The 14,765-nt window shown below is 41.8% G+C and overlaps 1 long non-coding RNA gene across 1 annotated transcript in view; it reads left to right on the top strand.

Moving 5' to 3' along the window:
• The window catches only part of LOC123386067, a 109,690-nt gene that overhangs the window by 27,065 nt on the left and 67,860 nt on the right, over positions 1 to 14,765 (top strand). Inside the window, exon 2 of the long non-coding RNA XR_006599570.1 lies at positions 9,731 to 9,802. This is a non-coding gene — a long non-coding RNA (uncharacterized LOC123386067). The remainder of the gene's footprint in view (positions 1 to 9,730; positions 9,803 to 14,765) is intronic.

Raw genomic sequence — 14,765 nt, 5'->3', positions numbered from 1 at the left:
TTTTTGAGAGAGAGAGAGAGTGTGTGTGCACATGCACACGAGCAGAGGAGGGGTAGAGGGAGAGAGAGAATCTTAAGCAGGCTCCATGCTGTCAGCACAGAACCCGACACAGGCCTTGATCTCATGGCCCTGAGTTTGTGACCTGAGCCGAGATCAGTAGTTGGATGCTTAACCGAGTGAACCACCCAAGCGCCCCAGGACTGTGTTGCTTCTATTCTAAACTATAGTCTTGTGAGGGCCTATTGTAAGAGACTTCTGTGGTCCCTTGGGTCTGGCTGTGAGGCTCATTCAATGGCTTACATCCATTGGGCGAGCAAGCCTTTCTGCTTTGCCATTAAGAGCAAAAATAAGGCCTTTTTCACTAGAGTGTCAGAAATATTTCTGCTCTTCTGAGCGTTAGCACTTCTGACAGGCTGGCTGTCCTTTCTGGGCTTTGTAGCTCTCCCGAAGGGTTCTTTTCCCCCCTTTACTTCTCCTGCAAGTTAACTCATTCTTCTTCCTTCCTTTGGAGAAGGATGGCCCAGGCTCTGGGGGTTAGTCCTACTTGAAGGTTTTCCTTTCCCACCCCACTTCTTAGGCTCTTCAGGGTCAGACCCAGTCTGGGGCAGGGTGGGTGAGAAAAGCTTGCTCCGCTTTTGTGGGACACCCTGATTCTCTGGAGCAGGTTCTGTGGTGTGTGGGCTGCAGGCAGCAGTGGGCCTGTGCTCCCCTGGGCAATCTGTGGGGTGGTCCAAGAGGCTTCCACAAGCACAACCTTTCTTTGAAGTCTGCTGCAGTTTTCTGCAAAAATTCGTGCAATTAAAAATTTAAAAATCCCCAAATCCATACTATTTTTGTATTGTTCTAATATTTAAACACTAAGTTAATAAAACACGACTTCCCCTCCAATCTTCAAGCACATTTGATACTTGAACTTTATCCTGTGACTGCGGGCCCTTTGTGGCTCTCTTCTGTGAACCCCTGGGAGTTATAAATAAAATAGTTTGAGAAGTAAAGAATTGGAGAGAAAATTGAACTAGACATCAGAGAATGCGGCTCTGGTCCTGGTTCTCCACTTACGGGTGTATCTTGGGGTCAACTGCCTGCTCTTTCTGGACCTTTGTTTCCTCATCTGTAAAATGGGGAGGTTGGAATAGAGGTTCTCCTTATTGCCTCATTAGCATTTTTCTCTCCTGAATTATCCACGCTTTCTCTCACCGCTTCACACAAAGTCATAGCCACACTGCAATCTCTATGGACCTCTTTCTGTTTACAATATTCATGCCTAAAAAGTATTAGTGTTCCTTGTGGGAGGGAAATAAATAAAAGTTCTTGGAAAACTCTTTGCATTAGGTAGAGAATACAATAAAGTCATGTTAGTTAATTTTATGCCTATTTGGTTCCAGCTCCAACCTGGCCTTTTCGTTTGAACATACATATGTATTTATATACGAAATGTATATATGAACATGTGTGCAGTTAGGTCAGTCAAATTATGTTCTTGGCTTAAAGTCTGCTCTAGCCATAATGCTTATAGAAATCACAACAATTAATTACAAAGTAGAATTGTTTTGACTATTACAATTAGAAATGTTAAAACCCACGAAGGTGGGAGGTATTTTGAAGATGCATTCATGAACATCTGAAACTCTGCTCTGGGTCTTTTATGGGACAGAAGTTGATACAGTTTTTTAAAAAGATTGTGTTGGGATTTAGGGATTTACTTTTATCCTTGGTATAGAGTTCAGTCATTTTTCAAAGGGACAGAAGTCCTGAGGTAGTCACTCCTTTTATAAGGTATTACTCCGTCTGGCATGGGGATAATCTGCAATTTACTCACAAGGTTTGGATGCCAGGTCCACAGAGAAGGAACTTGGGGGATGTTGTATTTTCAAAATTGGGCCCTACAGCAAAGACTCAGGATCTGGCGAGAAAGATTTTAGTAAAGGTGCCAAGGAAACACTGTAACAATCCACAGAGACAACTGGGCCATTGCTCTCAGGGTGTTTTTATCATGTGATCTGTTACATGAGTAGAACATGTGCTTTCTGAGAACCTGGCTGTTCTGTGCATATCAGGGACAGTCCTGCTCAGGCAAGCCTGAAATATCCCACCTCTCCAGTCCCATACCCTGCCATTTCCCCCAGCGATCCCTAGTCACTAGCCAAGATGAACAATGTGCTATTTTCCAAACAAAACCATTATGTGCTCTTGTGTTCCTTCCTTCTTTGCCAGCTGGTCAAATCCCACCTCCCCTTAGTGTAAGTTCTAGCATCATCCTCTGCAGGAATTCTTTGCTGGTGGCATCTCTGCCCTAGAGGGAATGAGATGTCCTTCCACTGGGCGCTAACATCCTCTCTCTTTGCTCCTCTTACATGGATTGTGATTTTGGGTTATTGCCTGTTTTGCTAGACTGAGCACTGCAGTCTCAAGATGGGAGGGACAGATTAGGCCATACTCATGGTTGTATCCCCATCCTGGCCCAGACTCAATAAATGTTTGTGCAGATGACTAGTGCATGTCATGCCTTCTTAGACCACTTTGTCTTTAGCTTCCCCAGAATCAATCAGATAGGCTGCATGGGGTAGTGGTTTGAGTGCATGGGCTATGAAGCCAGTCTACTGGTTGGAATCCTGCATTACTACTTACTAGTTGTATGATTGTTCTCAGCCTCAGTATCCTCATCTGTAAAATGAGAATCATAACAGTACTTACTTCATAGAATTGTTATAAGGATTAAATGAGTTAATATTTGTCAAGTCCTTAGAATAGTGTTTGACATACACTGAAGGTGCATTTTATTGATTTTTATTTTTTAAAAGTTTTTTTTAAGTTTATTTTGTGTGTGTGTGTGAGAGAGAGAGAGAGTAAGAAGGGGAGGAGCAGAGAGAGAGAATCCCAAGGAGGCTCCATACTGTCATCGTGGAGCCTGATGTGGGGCTCAAACTCACAAACCCTGTGATTATGATCTAAGCTGAAATCAAGAGTTGGACGCTTAACTGACTGTGCCATCCGGGTGCCCCTATTAAAAAAATTTTTTTTTTTTTAATTTAAGTGTACATCTCATGTGGGGCTCAAACTTATGACCCTGAGATCAAGAGTCACATGAGTCAGCCAGATGCTCCTGAAGGTGCATTTTATTTATTTAAAAAAAAATTTTTTTTAAACGTTTATTTATTTTTGAGACAGAGAGAGACACAGCATGAACAGGGGAGGGGCAGAGAGAGAGGGAGACACAGAATCGGAAGCAGGCTCCAGGCTCTGAGCCATCAGCCCAGAGCCCGACGCGGGGCTCGAACTCGCGGACCGCGAGATCGTGACCTGAGCTGAAGTCGGACACTTAACTGACTGAGCCACCCAGGCGCCCCTGAAGGTGCATTTTAAATAATTAAATAATTTTGAGGAATCTGAGTAAACACAGTAGACAGAAGGGTGATACTTGTGGGTTCAGTCCTCAGAGTATATGCAGAATGATCTTTGTTGATGGGCACCATACAAATTTCTATCCTATATGAAGATGGTTAGAGATGACTCCAGAATAGATCACTGTAGGAGTGACATCCTTATCAAGTGGAAAATACCACAGGTCTTCGGCTCAGGAAAATAAAACATAATTTTAATGCCATCTTCACCTACTTTTATAAACTTTATTTTATTATTTTTTGTTGTTGGTCAGAGGTGTTTTATTGCAGGGTAAGGCTCCAGTACCCCGCTGAGGCTATAACGCAAGGAACGCCCACTTCTCTGAGAGTTTCACCTTGTATTTGCACTTGAACTTGGCTCTCTCCCGAGGTTCGACCATGTTTCTCCTCTGGAAGCTCTTGAACCGGTCGCGGAGGATGTTGCCTTCAGGCTTTAGGGTCCTTATTATTATTTTTTTTAACTGTACAACGTGCAGTTCACATTTGATCATATCACTACCCTCTTCAACACTCAGATTGTCTTCCTCTTGCCCCCAGTTTCTCAGCACTGCTTCCAAGCCCCACGTGACCAGACTCTGCCTGCCCTCCACAGCCCCATCGCGTGCCACAGCTGCCCTTATTTTTCCTTTTCCTGAGTGAAGTTCCAGACGTGACCTCCTTTCCATTCCCAAACGTTGCAGGGCTCCTTGCAGACTCTCCTCAGTGCTTTCTCGATTTATCTGCATAAACGTACCTCCTCAGAAGCTTCACCTCTTCTGGGTTAGCTTAGGGTCCTTTGCCATCTGGTCCCTGGCACCTGGACTTCCCTTATGAAATCGTTTGTCACAATCCAGTGCATGTTATTGCTTAATTGTCAGACTTCCCCACTATAGTATAAGCTCCAAGTGGTCAGGGACCAAGTCTATTTTGCTCACTGTTATATGCCTATTGTCTTAGAGAAAGCCTGGCACTCAGTGGGCACTCCATAGATACTGACTGAATTAGTGTTTAATTTTAGAAATTAGAAGTTTTCAGTCTAACTCAACCTAGATTTCAGGTGTCTTGGTGTCCCCAAGTTCTCCATTTGTTGCAGTGAGATTATCCATTGAGCCTGAATGAAGGGGAGCCTGGGTGGCTCAGCTGGTTAAGCCCTGGACTCTTGATTTCGCCTCAGATCATGATCTCATGCTTCCTGAATTCGAGCCCTGTGTCAGGCTGCATGGACAGTGCAGAGCCTGCTTGGGATTTTCTCTCTCCCTCTTGCTCTCTGCCCCTCCCCCTCTCATGTGTTCACATTCTCTCTCTCAATATAAATAAATAAAGTTAAAAGACTGAATGAAATTGGCTTGAGTCTCCATCCTATTTATGGTGGGTAATCTCATCTCTGTAGGTCACTGGAGGATGGTCCCATTTATCCCAGCCATCTCTGCAGACTTTTTGCGATTTATCTCCTCTGCCTGCTGGTGTTTTTCTATGCCACAGACACCATCCCCATTCCATTAGTACTGAAAGTGCCCTCTCTCAAGGCTCTGTGTGTCGTGAGGTGGTTATTTAGCAAGCTGCTTAAAATAAATTATAACACATCTCCTTTTTGAATGGTCCTATGTCATTTCCCACCTCTGAAAATTTTCTTGTGCATCTTTTGAACTTGGGTGGCAGGTCCCTGTGATGATTCTGGGTCCCTCTTTGTCTTCTCCCTTATTCCTAAATTCCTGTTAGTGTCTTATGCCGACCCAACTTAGCTGTTCCATTGTCTGGCTTTTGCTTCTCCAGGTGCTGTCCTTAGGATTTTATTTTCATAAGCAAATATGTCCATAATCACTAAGAGGAGGCAGCATAGGGTCAGCTTAAGAAGGTGGACTTTAGGGCCAAACAACCTAGCTCCAAATTGAGTCTCCACTTTTACTACTGTGTGGCCTTCCCCATGTTACCTAGCTTCTATCTTCCTCAGTTTCCTCAGCTGTAAGATGGTAATTTTTAAAAAATGTTTATTTATTATTGAAAGTGGGGTTGCAGAGAGAGAGAGAGAGAGGGAAGGAAGATCTGAAGTGGACTCTGCTGACAGTAGAGAGCCTGATGATGCAGGACTCACTCGAACTTGCCAGCTGTGAGATCATGACTTGAGCCGAAGTTGGATGCTCAACTGACTGAGCCACCCAGGGGCCCTTGTAAGATGGTCATTGTAATGATGTAAAGTGGTAATTGTAGTAAGTATCAAGCAAGTTAATACCTGTAAAATACTTAGAAAAAAATGCCTGGCACATACCAAACACCTAGTAAATCTTAACTTAAACACAAATTAAGATGTATGCATAATCAAAACAGCTTTCTTTTTGAGAGAATTCTTTAGAAAGCTATCTAAGCAACACTGCTTTTTCTTCATTACATGAATTCCAAGTCATCTGTTGATTTTCCAAGATGTCTTTGGACTATTGTCAAGCATATAGGACTGGCTAAGAATGCCAGCTCAGGATCAGAATGGGCTTAGAACTCAGTTCTACCTGATTTCCTGATGTGATCTTCAGAAATTAATTAAATTGTTAAGACTCGGGGAGCCTGGGTGGCTTAGTCGGTTAAGCATCCGACTTTGGCTCAGATCACGATCTCACGGTTTTTTGAGTTTGAGCCCTGCGTTGGACTCTCTGTTGTCAGTGCAAAGCCTGCTTCTTTCAGATCCTCTGCCTCCCTCTCTCTCTGCTCCCACCACCCGCCCCCCCCCCCCCCCCCGCGCGCTCTCTCTCTCTCTCTCTCAAAAATAAATAAAAACATTAAAAAAATTATTAAGACTCAATTTCCTCATCTATCACATTGGGGCAATACTGTCCCATTGAGTTTGTGTACGGATGTATGTGAAGATTAAGTGAGCTCAAGTATCTAAAGAATTAGCTCAGTGCCCAGTATGTAATAGTTCTTTAGGACTGTGATTATTACTGTTATATTAGTTTCATTGTTACATTTTTAAAAATAATCAAGAGCTACAACATGTGCTTCTGGAAGGCTGAAGAATTAAGTACTACCTCACTTCATCACACCCGTGGTATGAAATATCTTCTCATTTATTTAGAAGAGGGTGTTAGTGTTGATGATTCATGGAGCTCTTACAGAAGGGGCAAGGGAAGAGACATGAAATATATTTTGTGAAAAGAGACAGAATTTTCCCATTTGGCATTCCTACCATTGGTGGAACTAGAAACTGTTTGACAGAACGCTCCTCTTTTCTCAAGGGGCCCATGGCTCTACAAAAGTAGAGCCTCTTCTTTGACTGGTTACTGCATGGATGAATGTAAACTTGCTATCCAGCAGAGAGGCTGATTGAGTGATACCCTAATGGAGCCACTGGCAAAGGATAAACCAAGATAGAAACAAAGCTGCATTCCAAATAATGCTCAGTGCCTTTCTTGATACTTTCCATTATAATTCATTCCCATTAGAGGCACTTTGGACTGTTTTAAAGCTATTACATTGTAATTTCAGAGCTGACTATAAATTTAAAAGAACACACACACACACATACACAAACACACAGCTTCTTAGCAATTCAAAGAAAATGGAAAGAAATGTAAGAATTGTCAGCCAGAACCCAAATTTCAAAACCAGTGAGATGTTGAAGTACTGCTCTGCATTTCATTTGAACTCAATAGACAATACATTTCAGGAAAAATTCAAACTTTAAATAATCATTCCTGTGCTGATTGTATAAACACATATATCAAAGAGAGTAGAGAATCAAAGATCCAAAGGAGGAAAGGACCTTTCAAGAATCAAATGATCCTGAATTTAGTTTGAATCTTCAGCTAAGAGGTATAAAAAAATGTGAACAGTTGCTTCCTTGTTCAGGTGGCAGTTAAGTTATATGACAAAGCATTAGAACGGTACAAAGAACAGTGTATCTACTACAAAAAGCAAGTGCCTAATATAATATGTTATTCAGTGGCACTAATTCTTCTATATCTGGGCCAGCCAAGGGAAAAAAAGTCTGAGTCAGTTAAAGGAGGGCTCTTGCCAAGAGTTTTAAGACACAAATTTTTACTAGGTAATAAAGTTTATATGGCTGTACCACATGGGCCACTTTGCAGACAATCTGTGGTTCAGGCACATGGCAGAATTAATTTTTTTCTCTTAATAAACATTCCTCACATTTAGACTTGTGGACAGTTTTAATTGAAATAACTTGGGCTTCTAATACTTTCTTACTAAGTCAGTAACTACTTCAGGCAGCTTTGGAGAAGAATGGGGAGTACAAGGAAGAAATGGAACCACATTCTTCATTCTGATGCCAGATGGTATTCCCCACCCTGCCCTAAGCTAGAGGAAAATATCATCCTCCTCACCCCTTCCCCCCTGGTCCCACCTTGAGGGGCTCCATGATCAACTCTGAACCATTTCTGGGCATAGAGCCAATTTCCCCTGACTTTCACTGTGGTCCCCAATGTAGTGACGAATCTTGTTATAGCAGGAAATAGTGGCTGAAGCTTCAAACCCCAAACCCCTGATTTATAGGTGGAAAGTGCTAGGAAGAACTCTGATGATTATTTAGTTCCCATCCTTCATTTTACAAATGAGAAAACAGACCCAGAGAAGGGCCCTCCCCAAGTCACATGATATGTTAGAGTGGAGCGGAGTCTGTATCTCCCTCACCCTCAGCTTTCTGCCGCTTTGGAGGCACATGTCCTGCTGTTGTATTTGTCTACTTAGGTTCATCCTTTGGTGAAGGGCAGCTACATTGTTTGGCACACCATGGGCCGTGTGCACTCAATATGGCTGTTTGACATTCTTCTGCTCTTCATAGAGACACTCGGGTTTATTCATCAGTACTTGCTCATTTGGATGGCATCGCAACCCCATTCTTGAATGCTATCAACTTTTTGGGATATTAAGTAAGAACAGTTTAATTTTGGGAGAGATTTTGGGCATGTGGAGCATGAAGGGAGTGAGGTCTTCACCTTCTTTCCTACACTCTTCCCCAGTGAGAGTATTTGTGGAATGGGTACAAGCTGGTGCTTCCCAAGTAGGAGCTTGTCTCCCAAAAGGTCTATAGTTCCAGCAGGCCAGGCTCTGTGGTAGGTGAGGCTTGAATATTGTCCGTTATCTGTTTCTTAAAATGCCTCAGGTGCATCTATCCCCTGAGAGCCTCATGGTCCTGGTGGCCCTCCTCACATGGACCGACTCTGGAATTCTGCCCCAGACCTCAGCACCTCCTCATATCAGTCACAGCTCAGGGATCTCCGGGACAGTAGGATTAGACAGTGGAGCTCTATTGCTATAGTTAACAGCTTTTTACTTCTCTTGTTAACCTCTTGACCATGGAGGGGGAGTGAGCCACATGTTTGCAATCCCCTTTTTAGTTCTCTGTTTCTATATTTGGCCTAGTGGCATTTGGATTGGATTCAAATGGTGGTCATTCTTCTAGGTCTTCTAACATTACTGTTCCGCTTACATTCAGCTTCTTGTGATCATCCTCAAAGTTTCCCACCAGAGGCACCCCACTTGGTCTTCCCTTCAGCCTGCTAGGGATCCCTCATTATGCTGAAATTTCTTCACTCAGCTCTTTTCCTTCATCCCATGTCTCACATAAGCCATGTTTTACACGAACTCCACTTTAACTTTCTAGTATATGTGGAGGACTTATATGCATGTATGATGCATTCATCTTCATAACAGTCCTATGAGATATTGTATTGTCTTGTATTATCTCCATTCCATAGACGAGGAAAGTGAGGTTTAAGAGATTGAGTCATTGCCAGTAAGTGGCAGATGTGGGATTTAGACCCTAGGCTTTCAACCTACAGTACACTACATAGTACGCTATACCAGTCCTATCCACCTTGAACTGGTTTCGGGATCTTGCGTCTTGCTGTGGAAGTTAAGCACTTCAGTGACTGTTAGTACCAAAGCCACCCCAAGAGCAGCCAAGGAACCACAATTACTCCTGAACTTAAATTTTCATATCTTCAAAATCTCATATATAATTTGCTCCTTGCTTTTGCATTCCCACTTTTTATAAACACCTTTGGTACTGAACTATACTAGATCTGTTATTGTTCTTTTGCCTCCCCTGATTCTACTGTTTGTTGGGTTTATGGCCCTTCACATGTAAGATGGGATGGGTGGAGAAGGAATCCAGCAGAAGTATAGACCTTCATAATCCCCATTACTTTGGCTACCTTCATGTATCACGGGAAAACTCACATATTCAAGTTTTCAAGTTTAAGTGACAATCTAGGGAGAATGGTTTTCTTTAGTTTCTTTTGAAAAATCTTCAAGAATTGATTTTGTGTAATTTGAGAGCAGGCTTTCTACCACAGAAGTAGAGAATTTGTTTCATTTGTATCTATTGTTTTGATTTTTAGTGAACCTGGATATCGTATGGATCATCTTTGATTTGACCATCTGTTTTGAAGAGACTTCACATATTGAAGGAGGTAAGTTGATGAGGAATATGATATGATGATGCCATATTCTTCAGCTCCTGTAGCAAGACTTTTGTGTTGCTTTGGGAGTGCAAAGGTATAAGGTGTTTTTAGATACAGAAATATTATAGATTGGGGGGCATTTTACTGGGTTTGGAGATGGCAAAATAGAAAGTTTGGAACTCAGAATCATCTCTCTGAGTGCCTGAGTCTTTTAGTAGCTATAATCAGAAAACTTTCTTTCAGTTTGGTTTGAGAGAAGTCAGATAGGCTGAGTAGAAGTTTCCTCTGATGTTGGTTTCTTAATAAAAATTTGGCTTCTTGAGACAATACAATCACCACCAAGCTACTACTTTATCCTAAATGAATGGAAAAAATGTGCAGTCAAATAGTACTGACTCTGAAGTCTCCAGATGTACATATGTTCTGATTTCTCTGGTGCATGTTCTGATTATATTTAGCCAAAACTCCCCAGAAGGTGCCTTTCTGTTTTGTGCAAGTTTAATGAGAATACTTGGCTGTACTTGCTGCAGGAAGGCTAAGGGTAGGAATGTATTAATTTACTTCAAAGGGCAATTAGGAGACCTATCACTATTATCACCATGGGCTCTGTCATCTGTCAATTTATCAAATATGAAAAAATACAATGTGATTGGTACACAGTCCCTAATGGAAAAAATGGAATTCTCCTCAAATTTGTAATATTTTTATCTGTATCGTGAACCTCCAGGGGAACTGCTACTCACAGTTCTGTGAATTCAGTTGGCTTTGGAGGAAGAGTGAGTGCAACCAGGAATTTTCACATTACATAGCCAATTATGCAGAAACCTCACTGAATCTAAAATCTAATGGTGGCTGCTTCTGTTTACTCTTTTACCATTGCAAGTACATAATTTTTAGAAATCATAATATATGCTGATACTTTGATTATGGAATTTTCTGGAAAGGAAGATCTATTGCAATAGCAGTGTTAAAAAGAATAATCCTCAAGCCTATATAAATTGTGCAGTGCTGGGCTTGAGTTTGTATCATTTTGAAGAAATACCCCTAGCTCTGTCTAATCGATGGTGACTGCCTCTGTGGGGTTGGACTTCAGTATTCTCAACTTAGCCTGTTAGTGTTTCCTATCCATCTCAGCACCCTCCTTTCCTCATCTGAAGGTGGGGAAGATCTGAGACTAATCACTTATGTTTGTTCACTATATTTTCATTATAGGGCTATCTCAACAGGGCGTTTATATGTTAAGCATTTTCTTTTCTGCTTAGGGGAATCCTCTGTCTCTTAATTTTAACTAAGTTTCTGACAAAGAATTGTGCCTAGGAATTTACTCTCTTCATTAACAGAAGCAATACTATTCTACCACAGTAAACATCAAATTATGTAATTGTTCAATGTCCTTCACAAAATAATACCATCCCACATATTGACTTCCTAATTGTGGTTATACTTATTCCAAATTAAGGGATAGAGACTCTCTTTTGGCAGATTGGTTTGGTAGTGGCTTAATATTCCTTAATAATCATATAGTTCATAACTTGTATAATCTATAAACCACTACACTATTTTTTTCTCTCTTTTGTGTGTCTACCCAGTCACTGGACCGACATACCTGCCTTCCTTCCTTCCTCCCTTCCTTCCTTCCTCTCCATACCAGTAACTGAATACCATATGCAAAGAGCTGTAACTGGTACCCAGTCTATTTCTAACAGAAACTCTGGAATGCTAGAAGAACCTCACATTCTTCTTGGCTTTGAAATCAAAGGGTTAGTTCTGAGTCAATGTTATTTATTTTCTATTAGTGTTGTAATACATTATCACTAAGTTAGTGGACTAAACAATACCATCTCATTATTTTACAGTTCTGTAGTTCAAAAGTCTAACATGGGTCAAGAATAAGGTCTCACTGGGCCAAGATCAAGGAACTGGTGGGGTAACCTTCCTTTCTGGAGCTTCTAGAGGAGAATATGTTTCTTTGCCTTAACTAGCTTCTAGAGGCTGCCTACATTCCTTGGCTAGTGTTTCTTCCGCCATCTTGAAAGCTAGCAAAGGTGGGTAGAGTTCTCATGCATGTCTCTGACCCTCCTTCTGTCATTGTATCTGTGTCTCTCTCTTACTGCAGCTAGGAAAACATCTCCACCATTAAAACTCATATGATTCAATTGAGCCCATCCAAATAATTTAGTATAATCTCCTCATCTGGCACTTAGTGCCAGTCATTGCCATATAAGGCATATCACAGGTTCTGGGGAATAAGATGTGGATACTTTTGGGGACATTATTCTGCCTATCACAGTAGGGTATGGAGAGATAATTCAAGCCATATAATCTTTTCAGGTGTATGTTAAATTAAGAAAAATGCTATTTATGAAAGCAGTCTCATTATTTAATAAATAAAAGATAAAGCTACATTGTTTGCTAATTTATGAAAAGGCATGTTAACAGAGGTATTCGATGTAGTATTTGTCTCCTAGAGAGCAAAATGCTTTTCCCATAACTACACGAGATACATACTGAAAGACTGAAATATTAATAACAAAATATTCAGTAAATGGAGAATAAAACAAGATCCCCAAGCATACAAAATTCCAGGAAAATCCAGACAAATGTTCTGTACTGTATTTTACTTTTTAAAAGAAAAGATAAGCTTCCCAGGCAGCTTCACTGAATACAGAGCATTTCTCATGAACAAAGACAAGTTTCCATTTTTTCAGCATACATACATATACTTTCCCTTTTTCTAAATAATTTACTTTCTGGGTGAGTCTTGGTCAAAATAGAAGATACTAGAATGCTTCATTATCTTGCAACAAGCTGAATGAGAAAACTTTTTATTATGGTTTCCTAAGGTGGTCCGCAAGAAAAATCTCTAAAACAGCACCCTGTTTTCTGAGAAGTTAGAGGGTTTCCAGCACGGAGATGGTAATGACGGAATGCTGATGAAGGGCTGTTGTGAGCATGAGCTAGGACAGGTGATACAGCTTCAGTGTGGTGAACACAACTGGGTGTTGAGTCTAATGCAAAGGCATTTCTTCCTTTTGTTTTCAGATGTAAGTTTGGAACAAGCCCTTGTGTCTTCCTGGTTGTAGATAGGGATAGGCGTGGGGGAAGGGGAAACAAAAGAGAAAATTGGAGGATGCGAGTGGGCAAGGAGGAAGGGAAAAGCGAATGGATTCTTGCAGAGACACCTGGTATGTGGCCAGTTAGGATGGGAGAGAAAAAGTCCAAATTTGGATTTCAGTGATAACAGTTAATGATAATAATCATGATCCGAGATGGAGTGACAAGCACTGTGTTAACCATGTCACTTGTCCGGATCACTGAATTCTCCACATTCAGTGAAGTAGGTGTTATTAGGATCCCCATTTTATAGATGAGGAAGTTGAGAGAGAGAGAGAGAGAGAGAGAGAGGACGTTAAGCAAATAAGCAAATTGCTGGAGGTCACACAGCTATTAGAACCAGGATTTTAAATCCCATTCCATTTATCTATTGTCCCTTGTCATCCCCGGAATGACTTGGACTGGGGAAAGTCAACACTTCAGCTGTCAATGTCTGTTGCCTGGCTGGTCCCCCAGAGTTGTCCCGAGAGCCGGTGTTCTGAAGTTTCCCTGATGTGACCACTTTAGGGAATTGCTGTCTCCACAGTGGACTGTTGGTGTGTGTCAGTGTTGGGTGTGAACAAAGCACAAGTCTGGGAGTGGGGAGCTGGAGGAGAGCCTCGGCCTATCTGCTTCAGCTAAGAGACTGGGCCACCACCACCTGGTTTCCGCTGTGCAGGTTCTGGGGCATTGCTGGGAAGTCAGGGCCTTCAGGGGCTAGGTGGGTATGGAGCTGTGCTTCCTTCATGCCAGGTTCCCAGACTGACTCTGCATCCCACTAAATGCAAAGGGTCCCAGAGAGTCAGAGGCTTATTCCTTCTCTGCTGTGGGATGACTTACTTGGTGTTGGTTGGACTATTTTCCCTGCCGTGGTAGGGAGTGTCAAGCTCAATGCTTAAAATGATGTCATCCCTGCTCATGCAGAGATAGCATCCTATGTGTTAAAAATATGTGCAGAGTGGGGGGTGCCTGGGTGGCTCGGTCGGTTGAGCGTCTGACTTTGCTGCTGGGGTAACCTTCTTTCTCAGGCTCAGGTCATGATCTCGTGGCTCATGAGCTTGAGCCCTGCGTCAGGCTCTGTGCTGACAGCTCTGGAGCCTGAGGCCTGGAGCCTGCGTCAGATTCTGTGTTTCCTTCTGTCTCTGCCCCTCCCCTGCTTGTACTCTCTCTCTCCCTCAAAAATAAACATTAAAAAATATTAAAAAAAATGTACAGAGTGGATGTGTACATATTTATTAAACTTTTTGTCCCTCTAAGATAAGAAGGAACTATGGAATCCGATGACCTTGCTGGGTTCTGAGTTTATTTTTTATTTATTTATCTATTCTGAGTTTATTGTTTATTTTTATTGAATCGTTTAAAAAATTTTTTTTGAAATTTCTGTAGAATTAACACACAATGCTATATTAGTTTCAAGTGTACAATATAGTGATTCAACAATTCTATACATTACTCAGTGCTCATCCTAAGTGTACTCTTTTTTTTTCTTAAGTTTATTTATTTATTTTGAGAGAGACAGTGCAAGCGGGGGAGGGGCAGAGAGAGGGAGACAGAGGATCCCAAGCAGGCTCCACAATGTCAGTGCAGAACCTGACATGGGGCTTGAACTCACCATGAGATCATGACCTGAGCCAAAATCGGGAGTCCTTTGCTTAGCTGAGTGAGCCACCCAGGTGCCCCAATAAGTGTACTCATTTAAAAAAATTTTTTTAAATGTTTATTTATTTATTTTTGAGAGAGAGGGAGAGTACAAGTGGGGGATGGGCAGAGAGAGAGACGGAGACACAGAATCTGAAGCAGTCTCCAGGCTCTGAGCTGTCATCACAGAGCCTGATGTGGGGCTCAAATCCACGAACCATGAGATCATGACCTGAGCCGA

This window comes from Felis catus, chromosome B3 (assembly GCF_018350175.1).
Source record: "Felis catus isolate Fca126 chromosome B3, F.catus_Fca126_mat1.0, whole genome shotgun sequence".
NCBI classification, from domain to species: domain Eukaryota; kingdom Metazoa; phylum Chordata; class Mammalia; order Carnivora; family Felidae; genus Felis; species Felis catus.
Note: the sequence above shows the minus strand (reverse complement) of the source record. Positions and strands in the feature narration are given on the sequence as shown.